The sequence below is a fragment of the Triticum aestivum genome, chromosome 2D, assembly GCF_018294505.1.
Source record: "Triticum aestivum cultivar Chinese Spring chromosome 2D, IWGSC CS RefSeq v2.1, whole genome shotgun sequence".
In the NCBI taxonomy this organism is placed as follows: Eukaryota; Viridiplantae; Streptophyta; class Magnoliopsida; order Poales; family Poaceae; genus Triticum; species Triticum aestivum.
Window position 1 is genome coordinate 35,643,745 of NC_057799.1, and position 27,559 is coordinate 35,671,303.

The 27,559-nt window shown below is 44.8% G+C and overlaps 1 pseudogene; it reads left to right on the plus strand.

Moving 5' to 3' along the window:
* Positions 1-9,378: 9,378 nt before the first annotated feature.
* On the plus strand, positions 9,379-26,256 carry LOC123055589 (uncharacterized; annotated as a pseudogene).
* The last annotated feature ends 1,303 nt before the right edge of the window (positions 26,257-27,559 follow it).

Here is a 27,559-nt window from a genome sequence, read left to right on the forward strand (position 1 = left end):
TTCTTCAGATTTTCTCACTTTGCTGTCTGTTTCAATATGTGTTATCTGTTTCAATATATGTTGTCTGTTTTAGGCACGGTAATCCAGTGTGATACTTGCTGTGGGAGTATTGTGTTATCGACGGTTGCGTTTCTGTGTTTCTATTATTGTGGTGGTACTTTGATTTTGAAAGGCATGGCCGTGAAGGCATTGGATGCATTGTCGTATGTTTGGTAGAGGCGTTATCCTTCCTTTGGGTATTAAATTCGGAGAGGCACTGCGTTGTGTTAGTATGAGTCACTGTCATGGTTGTATGTTCTGTAATATTTCTAGTTAGTCCGCTAGTGAAGTCATGTCTGTCTAGTTAGTGGAGGCATGTGCTATGTTATGTTGAGTCAGAGTTCTGTCTGTTGTTCGCAAATGCTTTCTCTTACACGTTCGCTCGGAGAGGCACGTCTATGATGTTACTCAAAGGCATGGTCGTGCCTTTCTTTCGAAACATTTGCTTTCACTTATTTGCTGAGAGAGACTCGTCGTTGAAACTTGTGAGGTCACGGACCTTTTACAGTTGAAGTCACGGTCGTTCTTCTGTTTTGGTATTTTTTCAATTTAGTCGTCTATCACAGAGGATGGTTCTTCTTTCGTTAACTTGAGCCACGGTCGTGCTTCCGTGACTCATTTGGCTTGGAGAGGGACTGGTGTTAAGCTGTCGAGAGGGGACGGTCCTGTGTTAACTGGTGGCACACTTGTGTGTGTCAGCTTAGTTGTCCGTGGTAAGAGAGGCACGTTCTACGTGGATAAGAGGCACGACAGTGCCTCTGTGACCCGGATTACTGGAGGTGAGTCATTTAGCTCCTTCGTCAGATGCTTACGAATTGATAGTGTTTTTTCTCTGTGTTTCAATTGTTTCTTTTATTATGTCTTATTGAAGTGAGTGGTGTTCCAGTGCAAGGAAGTGATGTGTTGAATATCATGTTTAGAACTTCTGGAAAAAATACGATTCTTATTTGTAAATGTTTGTTGTTCAGGAATTTTAGACTTGACCATTTGAACGCACAACTTTGTTTAACGGGATCCCTAGCAGATATCTTGGACAGACACAAAAATAGGTGAAACATTGTTGTGATTACATATGAGTCGATATGGCTGGCTGAAACAATGTTCGGATGGCTCCAGCTAAATAAAGGCACATTTAAGCAGTAGTCATCTTCTTCCAACTCTTCTTCTTTCGCGCCGGATATTGTGCTTGTCGAGGACGATGCTCAGTGCCTCAAATACATGGCCTGTGTTGTGGTTTGATGTTATCATTTTGTAAGTTAGTTGTTCTCTCATCGGTTTCACATGGATCTGCAAACACATAACCGTGCAAATTAATAAAATTTATTGTAAAACTTAATGTTCAGCTGGCTTGGATGAACGTATGTTGATGTGTTGTCAATGAGAGTGAACTTACATTATTGATAAAAAATGAATTATTATTCAAATTAATGAGCGGCATCAAATGCTTGGTGTAAATAGCAATGTCATCCCTGAAAATTGAGAGCATTAATGTCTGTGATTAGAAGGTGAACAATAGGTATGGGATGTGTATTGGAACAAAAAGATGCATGGTTTAAATAAGGTAGAGCTACAGTTAAAAGAAACTTACTCTCTGTCTGAGTTACATACACTCTGCACAGGTTTGACATGAAAGGAGGCCATGGTGTGAGGATAGTTGTTGTAAGCAGAATAGTAAGCTCTCTTGAAGTTTTCGATGACAATGTCCGAGTGTTCCTTTATACCGTCGCAATTGATATAAGGACACAGAATTTCAAAGCGACGCATTGCAAGATTCACGATGATGAGGTAGATAAAATGTGGATCCTTTCTCACAGGTATTAAGACCTAAAACAATTAACAGGGAATAATATCATTGTAACAAGAAAAACTTGTAGAATCAAAGACGAACACTGGGCAGATAGAGTGAGTAGGGTGAACTCACGATGTTACATTTGTTGGGCAGCCTGTACCCAATAGTTTTTTCCACAATGTGTTCCTTGATTAGTTCTGTGCTTGCTCCTAGAACTTTAAATTTCTCCTGCAAAAAATTGAAGCTGTGTCACTCAATGTGGTAGTAGTAGTAAATGTGGTTTGTTATTATTATTTATGAGAAGCAAGAACTTACAGAAGCGTCCATGTACATTATATGCTTGTGCACAAATGCTGGCGTTGCGTAGAATTGTTCTTTCATGAGCAACGCTGAGTAAGCATCGACCACGAATGAGTTGATATATCTGTATACCTTCATTGACAAACCTAAAGTTCGATGATCGGCCCAACGTCGATCGACGGAGAATATCCTCTTGCTGTAAAAAAACAAATGAATTTTAAATCGTAAGATTTTCTTTTTTAACATAAGAGGAAATGATTAGTATTCAATTTCAATAGTAGAAGAATCGAGCCGAAACACTTGAATATGATAGCTTTAGGCAGAATATATTGCATTAGTAAACGAAGGGACCAAAACTTTACTGTAACAGGAACAACGAATTCATTACCTATCATTTTGCTTGATACCTGGCGTATTGTCGACGATTGTTTCATACACTTCTTTCTCCTCGTTTGTGGAATCTCTTATTTCCAAAAGTTGGCAGTGATCTTGATGGCCATTCCCTTGGTCAGTGAATCGAGTCTGTTCTAGCTCATAATGATGTTGATGAGGCTGGAAGACATGACCACCGGAGTTCAATTGACCATTACTAATTTGCAGACGACCCTCATTATAATTGTTGTTTCTTTGGTACATTAGGCGTTGTGGTTGGTGCTGCATGCGCAGTTCTAATGTTCTGACAGTTGGATCACCAGTTGAGCTTGAAGGAATATCTATTGGAAAATGCTGGAGAGGATGGCCGGAATACTGCATGCTGTTGAACTGTTGTTGCAAGGCACAGTAACTTTGCCCATTAGACCTGCCTCTGTGTGGTTGCTGATTGTTCTGCTCTTGAGGTTGGCGTTGTTGGCACCGTGTAGTGCTGTTATTGTGAGCATCATTGTGTTGGGGGTAGTGGGCATCACGGACAGTGGTTTGTTGCTGGTACTGCTTGTGACTTTGGTTGTTCATCGCATATGGTGAGCGCTGGCTTTTGTTTGAACCGCCGTTATTCTGAGCACCAGGATGTTGGTAGAAGTGGTTTTTGATAATAGGAGCTGGTTGGTTGTAGTGTCTGGACAAGGGAGTTGCTGGTAAACTTTGGGACAAGACAGTTTGAGTTAAACCTGTAGAGTATGACGTATCAAAGGCCTGTGTGAGGTGGCTACCGCCTGACATTGATCCTGATCTGCTGGGTATAGGTGGCTCTGGATAGTTAGAAAGGGAAGATCTAGTTGACGAGCTTGAATTCTTGGCCAAGTGTGAGACAATATCAGGTTGGCATTGTTGTGATGCTACTTGGTTATGAAAGGGTTGTTTCTTTTTTTTTTTGTTCAATGACTCTGTCAAGTTGTTCATAGATAGATGGGTCAGACCATATTTGATCATCATGAATGAATCCACAATTAAGGAGGCCTCTGTGGTTGTTAGCTTGTAGAGACTGGTCGTTTGCAGTTTCTGTTAAATTATGTGGAGGCTCCAGTATCCTAACTCTTTTCATAGGAGGCGGTGTACTCTTGTTACCTGGATCTTCTGACTGCTTTAAGGACCTCCTCTTGTGAGCTGCCATTTGTGGTTCTGGTTCTGGCGGTTGTGCGCTTGTGGTAATAGGGACGCTGTCTGTGGCATCAATAGGTGGTTGCTTCGTACACTGTTCATGTTCTTCTGCAATGTTATTGTCTTTTGCATTGACAGATGGTGCAACAACCAGTGGAGCATCCCTAGTGGATGGAATTGCTTTTCCCGTGTCCAGTACTGAGCCAGAACCGCTGGCAGAATCACCGGGGACTTCTACTGTAGGAGCAAGGGAGGAAGTAGCTCTTGTGCGTTCTGTTTCAGCAATGTTCTTCTCGTCACTCAAAGTTGAAACAAGATGGACCTTATCTTCCTGCAGCGAAGAAGAATGTTGTCCAGTGACATTGTTTGATTTTTGTGCAGGCTGGGATACAGTGAGGCTCTTTGTGTTGGTTGAAGAGTTGTTGTGAGCGCTATCAGAACCGCTGGACCGTGCAGTAGTTGGTGACGTTTTCCCAACGTGATAAACAGGTGCTCCAAGTGTATCTGTTGAGATTGGATCAGTCAGTAATTGTTTGTCAACCGCAGAGTGCGAGGCTGATGTTTCTGTTGCAGTAGGTTTTGCTGTTTCCTCCAAGAGTTTTTCCAGTGGGCTTGTCAGAGAGTTGTGGTCTGCAGATCCTCCAGCAGAATTTTGGGTTTCAATCGGTACAGAACACTCGGATGAATTTTCACCTATCATTATAATTGCCCCGCTCTCCAGCATCTCGGATGTTGACACGAAGGGCTCATGGACCGGCAAGCCATCAAGGCAGTTGTGCAGATGGTATGCACTTTGTCCAGATGAATCTTGGCTTGTTCATCAATGTCCTCTTTGTTGTGGTCGATCCTGTTCACTTCCAGTAGCAACTTAATCTGGGTTGATGATTTTAGGCGTGAAGATAGACGAATTTGGGACTGCTCTTTGTCGTACGGATTCTGGGATTCTGGGTCAGGGGTATCGCAGCAACCCTTTAAATTCTCCAGGGAGTATGATGTGGCATGAAGGACACTGGTTGAGCCGCTGCTGGAAGAACTTTGACTGCTTGTCGTGCTAGAACTTGGAAGCGTAGAATATGTTGAAGGGAGTGATGAAAAAGTTTCTTTTTCATTTGAGTTGTCCTGTTGCAAGTTACAATAAACTCCCTGGTCTCTGGTCTTGGTTTCTTTTGCACTAAGATCCCTACCAAGTGAAAGGAGCTTCTCCAATTTCTGCTAGAGAACTGGTTGAAACCGCGAGAAAAGTTCTATGTACATTTCATCGATAACTTTGGCAATTTTCATCTTGGCCTGGAATTGAAAGAATTATTAACACCGAGAATGAAAAGAAGTTATTAATACCGAAAATGAAAAATATCTTGTGAACTACTGTACGTTGTGTCAATAATTGCAGAAAGGGCATGGAATAATGTGCGAAGAAGGACACATGGTGTGCTGCGGGAAGCGCGGCTAACAAAGTCCATGAATCATGGTGAACACATTCCTTGAAAGAGCACAGTCGACCTACCTTACAAAGCATGGTTGATCTACCGTCGTAGGGAAGCAGTGCTATATTTAACACAAAGGCACAACTAACGTACTATAGGAAGCACTTCTATATTTAACACAAAGGCATAGTTAACGTACTATAGGAAGCACTTGTAGTTTTAACACAAAAAGCACAGATGACGTACTATAGGGAGCACTTCTATATTTAACACAAAGGCACAGTTAACGTCCTGTAGTTTTAACACAAAAGCACAAGTAACATACTATAGGGAGCACTTCTATATTTAACGCAAAGGCACAACTAATGTATTATAGGAAGCACTTCTAGTTTTAACACAAAAGCACAGCTAACGTACTATAGGAAGCACTGTTAGTTTTAACACAAAGGCACGGGTAACGTATTATATGAAAGCACTTCCAGTTTTAACACAAAAGCACAACTAACGTACTGTAGGAAGCACTGTTAGTTTTAACTCAAAGGCACGGCTAACGTATTATAGGAAGCACTTCTAGTTTTAACACCAAAGCACAGCTAACGTACTATAGGAGGCACTTGTATATCTAACACAAATGCACAGTTAACGTACTATAGGAAGCACTTTTATATTTAACACAAAAGCACGACTAACGTATTATAGGAAGCAGTTCTGGTTTTAACACAAAAGCACAGATAACGTCCTATAGGAAGCACTTCTGGTTTTAACACAAAGGCACAGATAACATCCTATAGGAAGCACTTTTATATTTAACACAAAAGCACAGCTAACGTACTATAGGAAGCACTTCTATATTTAACACAAAAGTACGGCTAACGTCCTATAGGAAGCACTTCTGGTTTTAACATAAAGGCACAGCTAAGGTACTACAGGAAGCACTTTTATATTTAACACAAAAGCACAGCTAATGTACTATAGGAAGCACTTCTCGTTTTAACACAAAAGCAGAGCTAACGTCCTATATATAGGAAGCACTTCTGGTTTTAACACAAAAGCACAGCTAAGCTACTATAGAAAACTGTCTGGATGAACACAATAGGACATGTATCTGTTGCGTAAAAACTTAGGGAACATCATTTCAAACATAAAATCAGGTGCAGAAGCTGGAAATCACTTACGGAACAAAGTTTTTCTTGAGGCACAAATTCTTCTATGTAGGCTTCTAGTCTGGGACTCATTTGGAAAAATGGCGCCTGAAAGCCAGGCGGTGGTTGGAAAGGCGTGCGCCTAATGTCTTTCAGCTGCCATGTGGAAGGAAAGAATTACAGTCAAGTTAAATTAATACATGGCAGCTAAGTCATTATGTTGAGTCGAAAAGTTCGCCAAAGGAAAATGATGAAAAGTTGACTCACCGTGTGTTTCCCAAAAATTCCGTCCTCTCTTGACAGGCTGTCTATGTTAGCATAATTCTTAATGGCCTCGGTGTCCCACATGACAAGTCTTGCAGGAGTGTCAGGTTCCAGGTCCATAATCTTCGTATCCAGGTACTCAAAATACGTTATCTGCAAGTGGGGAAGAGGTAAAAATTAATCATGTTCTTGTAGCTGCTTGTGGGTATAAATAAGTGTACAAGTTAGTGAACGAACCAATGGAATCAGGAGGCAGCCACACAGGGCGCCTGCGAATCCTTTGTCCTTGAAGGTCTGGAGTGATGTCACCAGTTTCTCTGTGACAGCATTGGACCAATAATATGATGATATGTTACTTGCTGGTCCTTCTAGAGCGGCTAAATAGTCGGGGCTAACGCAATCATATGTCGTTGGGCATAGAAATACTGCTGTTGCAAACATCACGAAACCCCGTTGAAACACTTCTCCTGTCAGCTCTGGGGTTATGAGATCAGTTAACTCTCTGATGTTTGGAGCGTGCCCAACACACCGAGTTTCAGACTTAACCTGACATCTGAAAGCTTCTGAGCATTTTCTAGGGATAATCTGCCTGCCCAGTGGAATTCCTAAGATCCGGTGCACGGTGTACGAGTTGATAAGGAATCTGTATCCACTAGGCAGTATGAAACACCTAGAAGGGCAATCAAAATAGCGGACAAGCCAGCGAACGAAACACCTTGGAAGCTCGCGATAGCACAGATCTAGAAGGTATCCAAAACCAATATCTCTGACAAGCTGTTTTTGTGGTTCTGTTAGCTTTTCACAGACAGAAATGAATTTCTGGAAGCTAAGTTTTGTGCTGAACTCTTCTTCGTATTCACCCATTGCAGCAGCTCTGTGGACAAAGATAAGAAATGACCTTTAGCAAATGTATTGTTGAACCACATGCTTTTCTGGCAGAAGCTTACATATAAACGCCGAGTCAGCAAAACAGAGATAAATATTTAAGCCGTGATTAAAAATGCAGCTAGAATGAGAGGCATTGATTTCCAAAGAAATTTCAACGACACACGCGAGATGCATGATAAAAAACACCTACTTCGAGGCAGCAAGCTGCTTCTTTGTCCTGTACTCCTCAACAAGCTTTTTGTGCGCTGCACGTTTTAACTCGATCCTTAGTCTCTCTGTCTCTAGTTGGTCATGAACCATGAAATCTTGGGTGACAATCTCCGTGCCATCGACAGACTGAGACTGAGTCTTCGACAGCTGTGGGGTGGAGTCCATCTCATTGAACTCTACATAAGAGGTCATGAGACGTCATCGTTACTAGGTCAGCTATGTAAGACAGTTGTTAGCATTGCATGTGAGACCATCATCAACAAGTTGGTTAGCTAAGACGGGTTCTAACTCTGAGTTAGTAACTGCTTTGCAAAAATGGACGTAAATCCTTTGGATCTCTGCTATAGATTGCGGATCTATACAAATAATTTGACCTGTCTCTAATTGGTTAGCTAAGACGAGTGCTTAAGTTTTGCATGGCTGGAGATATAACTCAAGTTAGCAAAACCACAGCGCAAGCATGCAGTTGGCATGGTTAAAGTGAGGTTAGCTGAGTCCTAATTTTAAATCCATAACCCCTCTGCTGTTAAGACGGCGCAACAGTTTGAGCACGGACCAGCTGAAGATAATTGGATCCAGAACCGATATTCAAATCGCGCCCCACCTGCTGGGTTGCGCACATGCGGTGTGTACGCAGCCCGCTGAATTGCTAGCACCGGTAATTTTTTTTGTTCAAACGTTGAATCGGTGGCATAATCATGGTGAGGATGCAATGGATTACCTGAACAGGAGATCCACGACGAGTGAGATGAAGGAGACCGATAATTTTTCAGTGACGAGCGAACTCTGCGGAGGGATCAGGATTGGCTTTCCTTTGGAGAGCTCGCCTGTCGCCACCAATGCTAGATGGAGAGAGATCTGGAACTCATCTGCGGACGACCGCACAAGTTAGTCAAATACTTGGAGGAACTATTTGAGAGCCCACATGTCAGTATGAGTTTGAAGTCCACCTACCACATTTTCTCACCTCAGATGGAGGTACTCCTCGTAGGACTCATATAAGGCCGACCCCACAAGTTAGTGAGAGACTTAGAGGAATTAGTAACTGAGAGCCCACTTGTCAGTGTCGTCGACGGTCAAGTGAAGGCGACCTACCACATCTCGTCACGCCCAAGAAACATGCCCATCTCTCATGCGTCGCAAAACTCACCCCACATATCAGGTTATTCTTCTCCTGCACGCAAAAAACGAAGTAGCCTCTCTCTTTCTCTCTCTCTCTCTCCCTCTCTCTTTCTCTTTTCTCTCTCTCCGAGATTCAAAATCATTGAAGGGGATCGCTGACAAACTATAGGGAAGCAGATCCCCCCACAATTTAGAAAGGTGTGACTTCCGAACAATCAGTGCATAAGATTCGGCAATCAAAGGTTAGTAAAAAAATTATCAACGCACCTTTTGCGTGGCGATTCCTGATACACGAGATTCAATTCGTTGATGAATTTGTTGTGGTCGGGATTCATAGAATAAAACTGTTTAGTTTTACACTGTAGCTTTGATTTGAGTTTGTTTCTTGTTTTGTATCCTCTCGTCCTTGTAATACGAGGTTGTTACTTTTGTTAGGTTTCATGGTTATCTTTGTGTTAAGTGTTGCACAAGCAAATTAGCATCAGAGGATCTCCCTTTGGTTGAGGTTGTAGTTTAATTAAAAATTATTGTATGTATATATTTATATATGTTAATTATATAGAACTAAAATATATATCTCTGTTGATATCGACTTCGAAAAGTTTCAACACTGATACTGCAGGTTTATAACCTTTATATTTATTACGTCTCTTTTTCGGGGCAGATGTTCAGGAGTGCGTCATCTGCTCAGGACAACAGGGATGGTCTGTCTTTGAACGACATCGGCAAGGATTATGGGAGGCAGGTAATAGTAAGGCAGTTGAACATTAGTGTTTGGTCTTTTATTTCTGGGACGTTTGCTGTCAAGGTGTCACCACTGAGAACACCAAACAGTAGATCATTAACAACAACAAAAAAGATTTATATATCCTGGATGAATGCTGTAATATCTGTTTATCCTGTGCATCTACTCTGCAGTTGAGTATCGAGAGGTGGAAGAAAAAAAAATTACTACAAAACGAGAAGAAGATCAAGGATGCAGATGCTGTCAAACACGCACATGCCATGCGGGCTGGAATAATTGCAGTCAAGAGTGGGATACAAGTTCTTGGCAAACGCCCCAACCAGGAGCATGGTGTGCAACAGACACCTGCCGAGAGGAGCATTCTAAGCAGCAGAGACTCCACTAAGCAGATTGTGCAGGTAACGACGAAAACTTCAAACGCTGGTTTTAACGTACGTGGAAGTTTTAGTCGCATGTGCCTCTAATTATTTTTTGGTTTGAAGACACAGATGCCCACAAAGGCACAGAGCGGGCATTGTGACGGCCCAGCGTTTGTAGGCGGTCATAATGAAGAGGTGCAGGGTAACATAATTTCCTTTGATGCAAGCAGAAGGATCATTGGCAACAAAAGCATTGGTGTTCAAGGATTCGGTACGGTTTGCACAAGCAAGAAGAGCCCAACGACAAAATCAAACATAGGAGCAATAAGCTCTACCATACAGCAGCATCAGAAAGCAATACAGGTGACAACATATACGAACGTGCAACAACATTTAAAGCAAATGTATATTTTTTTGTGAGCAATTTTTTCTTTGTTTTCATCTGGTATATTTAAATTGCAGTATCTTCCACACGCAGGTGTACGAGGAAGGAAGCAGGTATCGCGGTAGTCCACGAATCGATGAAAACATAAGGCAAGGTCCTTTGAAAGGATCACCTGTGACGTTCAACATGAGGGGTCCTTCCAAAGGATCTCCGATGGCATTCAAAATCGTCAGCGAAATCACCAATGCACGGAGGTTGTCGCCAAGATTTTCTGGACAAGAGAGGCATGGGAAAATAAAGGTGATGTTGGAACTATGCCTTTTCAATTCAACACACAAACAGTTTTATGGGAGAATAGGGTAAAGTGGAAAACAGGAGGACGGCTATCCGTCTTGTACGACTGTATGTGCAGTTGTTCTTTTATATAGGATGTTGTTGTGCCTCTCCGGTTGTATGGTGTAAACAGAAGCACATATGTGCCTCTTTGTGCAGATATGTGTGTAGCATGGTCACATTCGTGATGTGAACAGTGCCTCTGGTGTACCGCTCATACTCGGTGAAGAGGCACGGGTCTGGTTTTGGTATACCAGATGAGCCCTGATGAGTCATATAAATCTTTTGTTTAGAAATTAAAAAAAATGCATATGCTGCTCTGGACACCTAATTCTGTTTCTTGCCATGTGTTCAGGATTTGGCGGAGGGGATAACAGATGAGGGAAAGAAATATCATAGTGCTCCATCCATTTCGAAGGAAACGCAACATTCACAGCAGCAAGTAGCGTACAGCGCCAGCACGGATTGCATGGTAGAAGCAGCACAGTCCCTTGGTTGCACGAGTGCCGGAGAAACAGGGAGCAGCATTGCACAATGCAACATTGGAGAGGCAGACTCATTTATGGATTTGGCCGTGCCATGCAGAAACGACGCTGCTGCGTGTGACAAACAACAGAGCAGCAGCAGCTCCGCTGTAAGTGGACCTGTGGCTAGCGATGAGACTGATGTCGTAAGAAGTGAATGCGATCAGACGAACGAAGACACGGTAGACAGAATCATCATGGCGCCGCCGACCATTGTAGAGAAAGAAATGGATGACATGTTTAAAGAAGGCATATACCCAACGATTCAGGAGGTCACTGAAGCGCTCGAACCAGAGGGTGGTATGGTATTCGGATCATTGGATGAGTGCTTTTTGTTTTTCTGCAGATATGCTAGAAAGGTTGGCTTTGCTGCCAAGTGATCAATGAGCAGAAGATCGACATATGATCAGCAGCTTGACAAGCAGGTGTTTCAGTGCACCAAGGAAGGGCAGAATAAAACAACTGAGAGACATGTTAAGGAGAGAAGGAGCAACTCCTTGAGTCGGACAAGCTGCCCAGTCCAAATAACAGCCAAGAGGGATACATATAGGAGGAAATGGTACCTGAAGAACGTTCGTTTAGAGGACAACCACCAGCTTCACCCATCTGATTGGATGCTGAAGTTCATGAGATGCTATAAGAAGATGACACCTCAGGAGAAATTCTTTATACAAGTGCTGCAGAAGGTGAGGTTAGAACCAAGGAAGGTTATGCAGATTTTTACTGCCATGGGGAAACCGAGGCGAGAAATTATGTTCGACACGATTGACATAAGCAACATTGCATGCCGGGACAGGGCTGGAGAGCGCGGCACTGATATCGCAGACACCATGAAAGTGTTTGCTGATATGCAGAGGCGGAGGCCAGGATTCCACCATGTGGAAGAGACAGAGAACAATGTAGTGCGCAGCCTGTTCTGGACAGATTCCTTGTGTAAGATGAATTATGATCTATATGGAGATTTCGTGTCTTTTGACACCACATTCTCTACAAATATATATGGCTTGCCATTTGCACCAATTATAGGTGTCGACAACCACGGGTCGACCATCCTGTTTGGAGTAGGCCTTTTGAAGGATGAGAAAATAGGGTCATTCAAGTGGCTCCTAAGCACGTTTGTCGAGGCAATGGGAGGTAAAGAGCCGAAATACATAATAACAGACCAGGACCAGGCGATGAAGACTGCAATAAAGGAAGCTCTTCCGAGGACGAGGCACAGGTTCTGCTGGTGGCATATTAGGAAGAACCTGAAGGAAAATAACGCATCAGTGTTTGCGCAGCACCCAGGGATGTCTGATGATATATTTCGAATCGTCAAAAACTCACTAGATCAAGACAAGTTTGAGCGTGCCTGGAAAGCAGCAATTTCTCTGCACAAGGCGGAAGGCAACAAACACCTGAACACGCTATGGGAACTCCAAAATTTTTGGGTGCCGGCCTACTTCAAGGACTGTTTCTATCCTTTCTCGTCAACAACCACTCACAGTGAGAGCACGAATTTGATGTGGAAGAATTACGTCGACCACAAGGACACTATAAAAAGGTTTGTTAATGCGTATCACACGATTCAGCAAAATTGCCTCGCCATGCTTGACAAGAAAAGACACCGAATAGAAGAGAAGGCACCATCACTAGAGACGAGTTTTCCGATTGAAAGACAAGCAAGTCAAGTATACACGAAAGAAATTTTCAGGAAATTCCAGCTAGAGCTACGGAACCGGACTTACTTCAAGTGCTCTGACCTGGCAAAGGGGAGGCAGTATTTTTTAAAAAAGATTATTGATCCTGGAGAAAAAGTGTGGAAACCATATCCGGGCGAGGAATTTGACAGTTCTGAGTTCGGGGTAGATGTGGATGAGCAAAAAGAAATATACAGTTGCAGCTGCAAGAAAATGAGTAGGGATGGCATTCAGTTCTGCCATGTGCTTAAGGTGATGGACCAAACAGGCATGATCGATCAACTTCCAAAATCCTTTGTCATCCCCAGATGGACCAGGAATCTATCAGAGAGTCTGAAAGTTCTGTCTACAAGTCAAGGTGATAGCATGACCATACAAGACGATGAAACTATGAGATTCGGCCTCGCTTACGATGAGTTGTCGGATATCTGTTCAAATGCTTGCAGAAAAGAGAAGGCATACCATGTGCTGTGTGAGTGTATGGTAGATATGAAAATAAAAGTCATGGCAGCACTTGCCGAGGAACCAGACACATGCATTCTTGCCGAAACTCTCAAGAACCCTCCCATGAGTGGCTCAAAGGGTATGAAAAAAGGAGATCGAATCAAAGCTGGTTCTGAGAAGAAAGGAAAAGGCAACAAAGCCGCATCCAAGTGCGACCGTTGTGGAGTAAAGGGTCACAGGAAAACAAACTGCCCGGATAACCCAGAAGTCCAGGAGAGGATGAGGATTGAAGAGGAAAAGAGGAAATCGCAGCAGGAGAAGAGGGCAAGGTCAATGAAATGGCCGGCAACACTGACAACACCATCGGGGACATCAAACGGCTCAGGACAATGCACACCAAGCCCAGGAGGAAGACGTCAGACGCCAGCAACTCCAACGACCCCACTGACAGGAGGGAGCATTTACCAAAGTCTTGCATCTATGCCAGAATCAAACATCACACAAGCCAGGCACACAGAATGCGTACAGGGAAGCCCGGGACAAGGCACGGAATCTGCGCAGTCCATTTTCAGAAAGGAAAGGTCTGAGTGGAGACTTTTTGGTACCGGAGAACAATACGAATAGAAAAATTAAAAGGTAATAATGCAGCTTAAACAGGACGTAAGCAAAAAACAGTGATGACCGCAATCTGTCGCTTTGTTTTTATGTATGAATATTAATTTTATAGGTAAATAGGTTGAATAGCTACGCAGAAGGGTGGGGTTGCACAAGGGTCGAGAAGGAAGAATGGATCGCTGAACATTCAAAAACAAGGCCGCACGTGGAGCGATGAAATAGCAAGCAATTGGTGGGGAGGGCGGGCGGTTGTCGATTGTTTATTTTCTTGTGCTGTGGTTATAAGAACGGCTTGTAAGTTAATTTGCTGCAGTTATAGAAACAAAACAAATTTAAATAAGAACGCCTTTTGCTTCTTTATGTATTTTTTACTCGGCGGACAAAAATATCAGAGGCACAGGTTTCCTTGTTATTTTCCGCAGCCGCGTCGGTTTCTGAACGTGGATGTTGTAAGCATACAAGCATGCTTCTCTGCTGCGTGACAGAGAGATAAAAATAACCTAAGGGCACAGGCAGCCACGGTCATGCCACCGGTGAGTGTTCAACCGTGACTCTCACGGTTGCATGGTCACGCCTGCCATTATGGAACGAAAACGTTTTTAAGCACAGAATCTGGGTCGTGCTTCTGGGGCTGCATAACCGTGGCTTTTGTGGTAACCGTGCCTCGCCTGTTCTAACGCATGTTCTTCTGTTATGAATGCATGACTGTAAGTAATTCAAATAACCGTGCTTGCGATGCGTGTCCAACCATGCCTCATGTGCCTTCACACGGTGCTTCTGTGATGCAAAGATTTCAAACACAACGGGTCACGGTTGTGTTTGCATTTCTGTTTTACAAATGGATATAGTGCCTGGCAGTAGGTTCACGGCGTTTGCTGTGGGAGAATCATGTCTTTACATGCTACTAAAGCACGTGGAATCATGGCCGTGGCATGTAGAACAGTGCTTTACAGTGCCGAAGGCAGGACCGTGTGTCTCGTTCTTGAAAAGCCGTGGTTCTGCCATCACTTCATTCACTTGGTTTTGTCCGTGTTTTAGCAGAATCATCTGCAAAGCAGAGGCACGGCCTTGAATCTTCTAGTGACTTAATTGTAACATGCACGTTGGGTTTCGGCAATTAACGCATGGACGTGACTCCATGTAAAACACAAGCATGCCTCCCTGAGCATCTTTACCGTGCCACTCCTGGTTATAGATCAACGGATGCATTTGGAGCACAAAGAGACACGAAGGTGATCTCTGACTTGAAACACTGACACACTTGACGGTTCGTGCATTTGAGTTAAAATCTTACAACGAAAACAATTGTAACACGGACAGTCGTCCGATTCTATTAGGTTTCCGTAATAATCGCACCATCGTGACTCCGGGTAAGAATAAACCATGCCTCTCCACCGACTCATTATGAATACAATTAGAAAACCTCTGTGCGTGACTCTATGTAATTAGAAGACCTTTGAGGGCTTTATGCCCGTGCTTGTGACCCTTGACACTAAAACATAAGAGTAAACGCCCGTGCCTCTATGCTGTATGCACGTGCTTATGCTCGTACAAGGAAATACGCTTTTAAAAACAGGGTCTCTCGTATAGGCCATTCCGTGCCTCACAGAGTAAACGCCCGTGTCTGTGCGTAAGACAAAGGTTAGCGTGACTCTATGTAATATCACCGACCATGCCTTTACGTGCTTCATGCCCGTGCCTGTGATAATTTTGATCCCGCGTAAAACGCAAGTATGCCTCTCTGAGCCTCCATACCGTGCCTCTCCTGGTGTTAGAGTCAACGGAATCATCTGGAACACAAAGAGACACGAATGTAGACACGAACTGTTCTACATGCCTGTGTGGCATGTAGAACAGTGCGTCACAATGCCAAAGGCAGGCCCGTGTGTCTGGTACGTGACAATGCCAAGCCGTACCGTGTGTCTGGTACGTGACAAGCCGTGACAGGAGCGTTTTAGAAGAATCATTTGCAAAGCAGAGGCACGGCCTTGAATCTTCTATTGACTTAAATGTGAACGTGTCCGTGGAAAATTTTGTTGCTCGTAGAGGCAAGATGACTGTAGAACCGTGCTTCCGGCATCAAACAGATTCTTCTATTGAATGTGTGCCGTAAATAATTAAAACACGGACGGGCACAGCCGTACCTGGTCTGCGTCTTCAACCGTGCATCTCGTACCTTGAAAGCCGTGGCTCTATTTAATGTTTCAAGCAGCCACCTACCTTTTACTTGTTACGAGTAGTAATTAACCCGGACCCTCCCGTCAAAAGAAAAAAAGAGGTAATTAATCTGGACCCTCCGCTCCCCGTCGTGGGTATTTTAGTCGTTTCATGGGTCAACAGGCTGTAATCCATTTCTCCAGATCCATCTCAGTGAGCACTGGTCGTGGGCGGCGCCACCCCAGCAATGGAGGTGGAGATGGAAAGCGCTGCTCATAGCATCAAGAGGTCGAGAGTGGTGCCTCCGGCGACGCCACCTTCTGGTGGTGTGCTGGTCGTCGGAGGGGATGGAAGCGGCGACCGTTCTCCCTCTCGATCCGAGGAGGAAGAAGAGGGATGTCGTGCGGACCGCATCAGCGACGGCGTCCTAGGTGAGATCATCTCTCGTCTTCCCATCAAGGATGGCATCCGTACTCGAATCCTCGCACGCCGCTGGCGTCCTTTGTGGCCCACCGCTCCTCTGAATCTCGACTGCCGCGAGATCTCTGTCTCTCATCTTTTTAACGATGGAGAAAAAGTTCATATCGAGTCCATATCTCATCTGTCCGCCTTCACCAAGGAGCGCATTCGCAAATGCTATTCCGGTCGAAATCCTGTCTCTGATGTTGTCAGTCTTCCGGAATCCATTCTGTCCGGCCATGCTGGCTCTATTAGCCACCTCTCTGTCCTGGCGTGCTACCTATAGTGCAGACCCTCCACCGTTGATGCCTGGCTCCGATCCTCGAAGCTGAACAATATCCAGGTTCTTGAGTTCTACTACCTCTGCCCAAGATTTCTGACGCAAGAGGTAACATTACTGGATCTATGCACTTCATCTACGCCCTCGGCACCGGAGTCCGTGTTTCGGTTTTCTTCCTCTCTCCACACTCTGGCCTTTGCTCTTTGCCAAATACCGGACAATTACGTTGGGATGCTTATGCTACCACTGGTGAAAAGACTCTCGCTTGTGGAAGTTGACGTAGCAGACACCTCGCTGCAAAGCATAATCGACTCTAGTTGCCCTGCACTTGAGTCTCTCCTGCTTGTTTGCAATAGAGGAGGTCGTCGCGTCACAATAAACTCGTCTAACCTTGTAAGCATTGGCATTTGTTGTCCATACGGAGAACTCATTATTGAGGATGGCCCTTCGATTTGACAGTTGATTGTTGATTGTCCGGTCTACGACTGTTCGTAACTGTTATCTCTGCACCTAAACTGGAGGCGTTGGGTGAATTCGTGTTCGTGCCTCCCTCGACGCGTCTTGAGGTACTGCCTTTTCTTCATACTGGAACATAGCTGCACTTGTTCCGATGTTTGTTCTATTAATTTGATGGTCTATGTTCTATTCTTCGTGTAGAGTCAGGACTTGGAGTTAACCGATGTCTCTACGTCTGAACCGTATCCATGTCGTCTCACGTGTCTTGAGGTATTGAGTTTTCACGATACTTCCAGCTTCACTTTGTTTGTGAGGAAACAAGTTTTATTTCATCCAACCTTTATTCTATTAGTTTTGTGATCCACCTTCTGTTATTTTTCATCAAGGGTTTGAAGGCAGTCAGTCAAACAACAATGCGTCAATCTATGAAGACCTTGCTTATTTATATCGATTATAAGGTGGACATTGTCGTTGAATTGCTGCAGTGCTTTCCAAAACTGGAGAACTTGTTTGTCGAGGTGATGATCTTTAGAAATGTGCATACTGTAGTACTCATTCCTTTTCAAAATGCTTTTCTTAATTTTAACTGAAATTGATGCACCCATATCTACACATGATTTATTGTTGGATATATCCATACATAGACAAGTCTATGTCTAACTTCTTGTTACGGAAGTGGTAGAACTAATTGTTTCATTTGGTTTTTTGATGGTCTGTATCTCTTTTTATAGACGCTAAGTATTTTCAACCTATCATTTATATTTTAGGGATCGTTGATTTCTCATGGTGAAAAAAACAAATGGCGTCGTAAGTACCGGCAGTTTCTCAAACATCACGATGTTTGTCTGAAGACAGTATCGCTGGAAGATTATGTTCACTCCGGGAGTTACGCTGAATTTGCGATGTTCTTTGTTCTTAGTGCAAAGGATCTGGAGACCATGACCATTAAGTTTACCTCCCCTCCCGCAGAGTTCACGGGAGTGTTTTATGAAAAGCAACAAAGGGTTCTGGAGTGGCATAGAAGGGCTTCTAAACGTGCACGTCTTAGATTATCATCAAGTTGCAGCCACGCGCGTCCGTATTTAAGAACGAGGAGTGTTGAATACCTGGATTTGACAGTTCCATTTAGGTGTGGATGCTAAAACCAGGCCTTGTGTTAGTTGACCAGGTGTATGGAGTTATTTGTTGTTGCGTTCTCTTGAGCTTGGGTTTTATGTAAACTTTATCAGAGAACCGTTGTAGTCTTTGCACCGTGTGTAGGCTTGTGTGTTTTTGTGTTGCGTGCAGCCATGAAGGAAGTGTGTGGTTTTGCGGCTTTGTACGGGCCGAAGGACTATAAAATGTTGTGGCACCAAGGTTAAAATATATAAAGTAGTTTTAATTTTTCAGTGGAGAAATGCTCGCTGTACGTGTAACCGTACCTGTGTTGTATGTATGATAGTGCCTATCGTATGTACCTGTCATGCACAGAATGGATGCACATCCGTGCCTGTGTTGCAGGTAGAGGAGTGCTTCTCGTATGTACCTGCCATACACACTGAGGAGCTGCAATTGAGCCTTGCACTGATGGAGCTGCATTTGAGCCGCTGCACTGTTTCTGCTCCTCGTTCTGTGGTTATAAAAAACGGCTTGTAAGTTTATTTGGTGTAGTTGTAGAAACAAAACAAATTTAAGCAGAACAGATTTTGCTTGTTTAGGTATTTTTATTACTCAGCTGAGAAAATATTATAAGGGCGATAGGTTTGCTTGTAAATTTTTGCAGCCGTTTCTTTATGAAGTTGGATGGTGTAAGAATACAACCATGTGTCTCTACTGCGACACAGGAGAGATGAAAAGAGCTGAAAGCATAGATAGCCACCCCAGTGGTCAACCAAACCTGTTTCACGGGGCGTTACGTAGTGCCTCTGGTGACCACACAACCGAGTTTCTACTCAACAGGCCACACCCAAATGCGTCTCGAGGATTCTAGCCGTGACACTGCAGACTCACAACCATGGTTTTAAGCTTGTCGTGACATCGTGATGTTCGTTCTTTGCTTGAATAATGTGCCTTCCATAGCCACCCTACTGTGCGCGTAGCAAAGGAGCAACGCCAGCTGATAAAGTGCTTTTTCTGCTACTAAAAGTGTGGCCCTCGTTGCATGACTTCCATGCGTTTGACAGTGGCTCTTTGGTACAGAACCGTGGTTGTTCTTGCCCGTGCTTTTAAGGACAGTGTCTCTTGGATCGGTCATTGATTGCCTCAGAAAGTAAACAGTGAGGGTTCACATCTGAATCCAATTCTGTTATGTTTCTGTAGTAAACGCACGAACGTGACTCTGCCTAATACTCAAGTATGCCTCCATGGGCTTCTCGTCCGTGCCTCTCCGTCTAAACGAGTCGACGGAATCATTCGGAAAACAGACACAAGCGAACATGACTATATATAATACCACATGATGCCTTTGTGGATTTGATGCCCGTGTCTACGACCCTTATTACTAAAATACAGAAAGTCATAAACGCACATAACCGTGGCTGCAGAGACTTTATCAAGAAAGAAGCGTGACGCAACTCAGTACGGAACCGTGTCTGTATGGACTTCACGTCTGTGCTTTTGAATACAAGGAAATAAGCTTTAAAATCGCGTCTCTCATATAGGCAATTCTGTGCTTCATAGACTAAACGCCCGTGGCTGTGCATAAGACAAAGGTTCAGTTCCGTGGGCTACACGCCCGTGCATCTTCGTTTGACCGAGTCTCATAGGCGAGCATGACTCTGTGTAATACCGTCGACCATGCGCAATAAACGCATGATTGTGACCCTGCCTATTACTAAAGTATGCCTTCATGGGCTGCTCGTCCGTGCTTCTCCGTCTGAACGAGTCGACTGAATCATTCGGAACACAAACACAAGTGAACATGACTCTATTTAATAACAGACGATGCCTTTGTGGATTTGACGCCCGTGGCTATGACCCTAATGACTGAAACACTAAAACACAGAGAGTGCAAGACCGTGCTTTTAAAAAACGCGCAACAGCAGTGACATCTACAATTATGTCCCTGCACTGTGCCTAACCGTACCTCATGTGCATAACCGTGCTTGCGATGCGTGTCCAACCGTACTTCATGTGCCTTCACGCGGTGCTTCTGTGATGCAAAGATTTCAAACACAACGGGTCACGGTTGTGTTTGCGTTTCTGTTTTACAAATGGATATAGTGCCTGGCAGTAGGTTCCCGGCGTTTCCTGTGAAAGAATTACGTCTTTACGTGCTACTGAAGCACGTGGAATCACGGGCGTGCCTGTGTGTTATGTAGAACATTGCGCATCGTATCACTTCACGGCCGTTGTGTCGTTCGTGGCAAACCGTGGTTCACTGAATCATTCGGAACACAAACGCTAGCACAAGCGAACATGACTCTATATAATACCACACAATGCCTTTGCGGATTTGACGCCCGTTCCGGTGACCCTTATCACTGAAACACAGAAAGTCACAAATGTACATAGCCGTGGCTGCAGAGACTTGAAGCCTTTTTAGTTAATGAAGTGTACGGCATGAGCAAAAGACCGTTTAGCCATCGACCGAAATACCGAGTTCGCTTTTGGCAAGGTTACAGATTGAGCAAAAAAGGTACGGGCACTGTTTCACCACACCTACGTAAATTCCAAACCGGAAAGTGGTGGCAACATCTCACTCCAGCACTATTTTCAGCACTTACAAGTGAATGGATCCTTTAAATCCAGGTGCTCAACACATGCGTGCCTTAGATCCAAGTTGCCGTGGTTGCAACTTGGCGACAACCTAAGGCAAGCATGTTTAGAAGCCTTTTTGTCCCACTGAAGCACGTCTTGTTGCTGTTTGTAGAATTCTTCCGTGAAGACTTCCTGAAGAAGAAACTTGATCCTCATAGTCTGCAGCTGTGCTGCGTTGAGAATAAAGAATGTCGCAAATCGAATGCTTTTCTCGCATTGAACATAGCTTTCTAGCGTCAGTGACTTCAAACGAACGTCATGATGGTGCTTGCAAGAACAGTTGTTCGCAAGACTTTCTTCATTAGAGGCTATTTCCTGAATAAACATGAATATTTGAAATGGTTAAGCTCCATAAAGAGTGATTCTGCCGGGAGAGCAAGTGAAGGAATAATTCTATAACCTCTGTTGTAATAAAAGCTTTTTTTAGTTTGTCCTAATACTGGTCCATGACTATATACACCTTTGTCCATTACATACAAATGTATGTGACGTTTTTTTGTTGTTGGATGGAGTTCTACACCATGCATGGTATGTGTTTTGCAATTTGTGTGAGAAGCATGACCTCGATATACAGGTTTTCCAAGCTTAGGAAGTGTTCCACCAAGGAAAAGACTGCGTGCAGGTCATAATCCATGCTGATAGACAACGTCTTGATAGAATGAACCGCTGTGGATGTGCTAACTGTCGGCAAACACTTCATGTAGAATAAAACATAATATTAGTAGAGTAAAGGTTGAATTGCATGGAACTTGTTCGTACCAATGAATGGAGGTGAAAGTATTGTTGAAAGTCAGTACCTGAATAATTATACGGTCATTTGTGACGCCGGATTCACAGAAAATATTAGATAATTTGCCCATGACATGCAGTTTAGGTGCAGAGGTGATAACTATCCGCAACTTTTTGCAATCACCATCACAAAGCAACCGTTGAAGTGACGAGGCATCTTCTATAACAATTTTCCCATAGTAACCAGAAATGCCGATGCTTATAAGGTTAGGGGAGTTTATTCTGATGCAATGGTGCCCGACTGTGCAAACAAGCAGCAGAGACTCAAGTGTAGGAGAAGTAGAGCTGATGATGCTTTGTAATGAGACGTCTGATACATCAACATCTACTAGCGAGAGTCTCCTGAGTAGTGGTAGTTTAAGCACCCGTACATAATTGTCTGGTAACTTGCAAAGAGCAAAGGCGATGGTTTGGAGAGAGGAGGAAATCTGAGGGTTTAATGCTGGTGGTGATGGCATGAGCGAAGGGCATGAGAATGGCCCTATGTCATGTTGTCTCAAGCATGGTGGGAACAGGTAGTAAAACTCGAGCACCTGGAGATTGTTCAGTCTTGGGGATCGAAGCCAGTCGTCGACCGTGGAGTGCCTACAGTCGAGGTAGGACGCCGGAATGCAGAGGCGGCGAACTGCACTCTGACGCCCGGAGAGGATGGCCTCTGGAAGGTACGAATCATCATAGGAATTATCTTCACCGACATGTTCTCCTCTAAAAAAAGTTCCAGTGTATGTTACACGCACGAGTTCCTCCGGTGTGGCGGAGTTCGTGGTGACCAACTCAAAATGTACTTGATCTAGAGGGTTAAAAAGATGTGGGATAGGGATCTCACGGTAGTCCAGATTCAGAGGAGCGGCGCGCCAAACAGGGCGCCACTGACGTGCGAGGATTTGAGTGCGAACGCCTTCCTTAGTGGACAAACGGGATATGATCTCACCGAGGACACCGTCTGGGAGGTCGCTGATGCGGTCGGGACCAGACTGCTCTTCTTGATCCTCAGATCCAGTAGGCGCACCCTCGCCGCTTCCAGCCGCTACCGCCAAACCACCAGAGGAAGGCGTTGCCGGTGGCGCGAGCCTCGCCCTCTTGGTGCTCGGGACACCGGAGTTGACCTCCATCTCCGTTTTCATTGGTGGGATCGCGCCACCTGTGAGCGCCGCTTTATGTGGCGTGGATTTGGACAGTCCAAGAAAGAGGGTGTGGCTAGGGTTTTGAGACGCCGTCCGTCCGCCTTAAATAGCCGGAGCCTGGCCTCTGGCGACGAGCCAGGCCGGCTTCACCGGAGGAGACGTCCGTCGGACCCTTGGGTTTCTGTGGCGTCGCCATGTAGCGTTCACACCCGAATACGTGGAGACGCCCGTCGAAACATTGTGTTTCCGCCATCAACGCACGAACGTGGCTCCACACAAAACACAAGCATGCCTCCATCATCATCCCGACGGTGCCTGTCCTGGTAATATAGTCAACAGATGCATTTGGAACACAAAGAGACACCAAGGTGACTCTGGATAATTACATGTCATGCGTTTGTGAGTTTGACAACCGTGCCTGTGACCTGGAACACTGACACACAAAAAGTCGTCTTCGTGCGTAAAGGATCATGACGCTACTAAACATACAAAGTCGCCTTTCGTGCATTTGAGTTAAAAATCTTACAACGAAAACAATTGTAACAAGGACAGTCGCCCGATTCTACTAGGTTTTTGTAATAAACGCACAAACGTGACTCCGGGTAGGAACGAACCATGCCGCCGTGGGCTGGACGTCCGTGCCTCTCCTTATGACCGAGTCCACCGACTCATTCGGAACACAATCAGAAAACCTTTGTGCGTGACTCTATATAATAGCACGCCATGCCTTCGATGGATGTATGCCCGTGCTTGTGACCCTTGACACTGAAACACAGGAAGCCACGAACGTCGACATCTTTATCAAGAAAGAAGCGTGACGCAACTCGGTACTGAACCGTGTCTGTATGGACTTAACGTCTATGCTTTTAAATGCAAGGAAATGAGCTTTTAAAATTAGCGTCTCTCATATAGGCAATTCCGTGCCTCATAGAGTAAACGCCCGTGGATGTGTGTAAGACAAAGGTTCAGTTCCGTGGGCTAGACGGTCGTGCATCTCCGTCTGGTCGAGTCTCACAGGCGAGCATGACTCTATGTAATACCATCGACCATGCGCAATAAACGGATGATTGTGACCCTGTCTAATACTAAAGTATGCCACCATGGGCTTCTCGTCCGTGCCTCTCCGTCTGAACTAGTCGTCTGAATCATTCGGAACCCAAACACAAGCGAGCATGACTCTATATAATACCACACGATGCCTTTGTGGATTTGACGCCTGTGCCTGTGACCCTAATGACTAAAACACAGAGAGTCACAAACGTACATAACCGTGGCTGCACAGACTGCTAGCCCATGCCTTCGTGGGCGTCACGTGCGTGCCTCTCTTTCGTACCGAGTCCACCGTGCTTCCGGCATCGAACAGATTCTTCTAGTGAATGTGTGCCGTAAATAATTAAAGCACTCAGGGGCACGCCCGTGCCTGGTCTGCGTGTGCAACAGTGCGTTTCGTACCTTGAAAGCCGTGGTTTTATTTAATGTTTCAAGCACCCATCTACCATTGACTTGCTACAAGTAGTACTTAACCCGTGCCCTCCTGTCAGAAAGAAAAATAGAAGAAGTAATTAATCTGGACCCCTCCGCTCCTCGTCGTGGGTATTTAAGTTGTTTCGTGGATTGACAGGCTAGTCCATTTCTCCAGATCCATCGTCTCTCCAGATCCACGCCACATATAGCGGCGCTCGCAGGCGGCATGATCCCAGCAATGGAGATGGAGATGGAGGTCTACTCCGGTGCCCCGAGCACCAAGAGGGCGAGGCTCGCGCCACCTGCGACGCCTTCCTCTGGTGGTTTGGCGGTAGCGGCTGGAAGCGGCGAGGGTGCGCCTACTGGATCCGAGGGTCAAAAAAGCAGTCTGGTCCGGACCGCATCAGCGACCTCCCGGACGCCATCCTCGGTGAGATCATATCCCGTCTGTCCACTAAGGAAGGCCTTCGCACTCAAATCCTCGCACGTCGGTGGCGTCCTTTATGGCGCACCGCTCCTCTGAATCTCGACTGCAGTGAGATCCCTGTCGGTCGTCTTTTTAAGCCCCTAGAAACAGTTCATATTGACGTACTGTCCATGCTCCCCAGTAAGGATGTCATTCGCATTAGATATTTTGGAACTCGGTGTAGTTTTCAACCTGACGTTGATGGTTCGTGCCTTCCGGAAGCCATCCTCTCCGGTCATGGGGGCACAGTTCATCGTCTCTGCATTCCGGCGTGTTACCTCCACTGCAGACCCTCTACAGTTGACGCCTGGCTTCGATCCCGAAGACTAAAGAATCTCCAGGTTCCCGAGTTCTATTACATGTTCCCAGGTTTTGTGGGAAAAACCATCACACTACCACACAAAATCTCTTCGTCCGCGCCCTCACCGCCGACTTCCACGCTGCTGTTTTCCTCCTCACTACACACCGTCACATTTGCTCTTTGCCAGATACCTGATAAGTATGCACGATCATTTAAACTTCCACTCCTCAAGAGGCTTTCGTTTTTGGAAGTTGATATATCAGATGTCTCACTACAAAGCATAATCAGCCATGGTTGCCCTACCCTCGAGTGGCTCCTGCTTGTTTGCAATAACTTGGACCACTACATCATAATAAACTCAGGCAAAGTTGAAGTCATCTGTATCCTTTGTGAGAATGGTGAACTCGTTGTTGAGGATGCGCCCTCACTTAAACGATTGATTCACGATATTCAGAGCCGGCACTTGCAGATAACTGTCTTTTCTGCACCTAAGCTTGAGTGTTTGGGTAATTTTTATGAAGGATTTCCTGAGTCCAAGATTGTTTTTGGCTCTACAGTTATCGAGGTACTCACCTTTTGCACTATACTCTTTACTTGCATTCTTTGCAGTGCCGAAGTTTCATGTCACGCGACCTTTTATCCAGCTAATTTTATGATATGTGCTTGTCGCAGGCTTTGTCTGTAGTCAGCCTATCAATGGCGGTTCAATCTGTGAAGACCCTGCTTATCCACATGTCATTAAATCTGAACAAGGTTGTTGCCTTGATGCGATGCTTTCCTAGCCTAGAGAACCTGTTTATCGAGGTAACGATTTCCAGACACATTGAAAGCACATACAATGCATAGCGTACTATATTCGAGGCCTCTATCTCCCTTTGTAGTCGTCGAGTATTCTCACTCTTCATGCATTTTCAGGGAGGAGTATGCCGCGAGGAAGGTGTAACAAATAAGTGGCGCCACAAGCACCGGGTGTTTCTCAAACAGCATGACATTCGCCTGGAGACAGTAACGCTGGAAAAATATGTACACTGCAACAAAAACATTGAATTTGCAACGTTCTTTGTTCGGAACGCAAAGGAGTTAGAGACTATGAGGCTTAAGTTTCTCTCCCCCCAGACAACATCACTGAAGGATTTTATGAACATCAAGAAGAGGTGCTTCAATGGGGCAACAAGGCTTCTAGATGTGCTCATCTTATATTGTCAGGGTATTGTAGGCATATGAACTTGGATTTAAAAGTAAACATCTGGACAAACCAGTGTCCAATCATGGATTTGCCGGATCCATTGACCTGTGGATGTTGAAAACGGTTATCCGGCTGTCAGAGATAGGTGTTGTTGCGTGCTTTCCAGTTTGGACTTCGAGCTTGTTCTTTATCCATTGTCTGTAAGGTTGTCAGGAACTTGTTTTTGTGCTCTTCAGCCGTGAAGCAACTCACAAGCTCAAAAAAATATCAAGTTTTCATGTTTTTGTGCACCGTGTGTATGTTTGGATTTCCTTTTGTGAATAGAGCGAGCGACTAAAATTATCTGGAACACGCAGTCACGTGTGATGTGACGGCCGTGCCTCTCCAAATAACTCGTTAGCTGAAGTATTTTACAATACAGAGGCGGGCGTGCCTCTTGTACCTGTAAGACTGTGCGTCTGTTGTCACTGCACGGCACTTCCTTTGTGCATGTCCGTGACTCTGTGGTGAACGTTTGGTTGAAACACGCTGCACAGTCTAGAACATAGTGTCTTGTAGAACCATGACAGTGCTATTTCTGCAAATCGAGACGTGCCTGTCGTGGAACCGCTGTGCTTGTGCTTTGCTTAAAAGCGTGCCGTCGCTATCTTTTAAATACAAGGAAATATAGATAGCCACGAACGTCTACGCCTTCTATATCGAATAATATACGTAACATCAAGAAAGAAGGATGACACAACTCAATACGGAACCGTGTCCGTAGGGAGTTCACGTCCGTGCTTTGAAATACAAGGAAATAAGATTTTAAAAACAACGCCCCTCGCATAGGCCATTCCGTGCCTCACAGAGAAAACGCCTGTGGCTGTGCGTAAGACAAAGGTTCAGCTCTGTGGGCTAAATGCCTGTCCATCTCCGTGAGCCTATGTAATACCATCGACCATGCCTTTTGAGCGCTTCAAAAACAGCGTCTCTCTAATCTGCCACTCATTGCCTCACAAAGTAAACAGCGAGTGTTCATATCAGAATCCAATTCTGTTCGGTTTGCACAATAAGCGCATGAACGTGACTCTCTCTAATACTAAAGTATGCCTCGATGGGCTTCTCAGCCATGCCTCTCCATCTAAACGAGTCGACGAAATCATTCGAAAAACAGACACAAGCGAACATGACTCTATATAATACCACATGATGCCTTTGCGTCAGACAAAGGTTCAGCTCTGTGGGCCAAACGCCTGTGCATCTCCGTATGATAGAGTCACGGGCTAGCGTGATTCTATGTAATAATACTACCGACCATGCCTTTGAGCGCTTCATGCCCGTGCCTGTGTCCAGCTTGAGCTT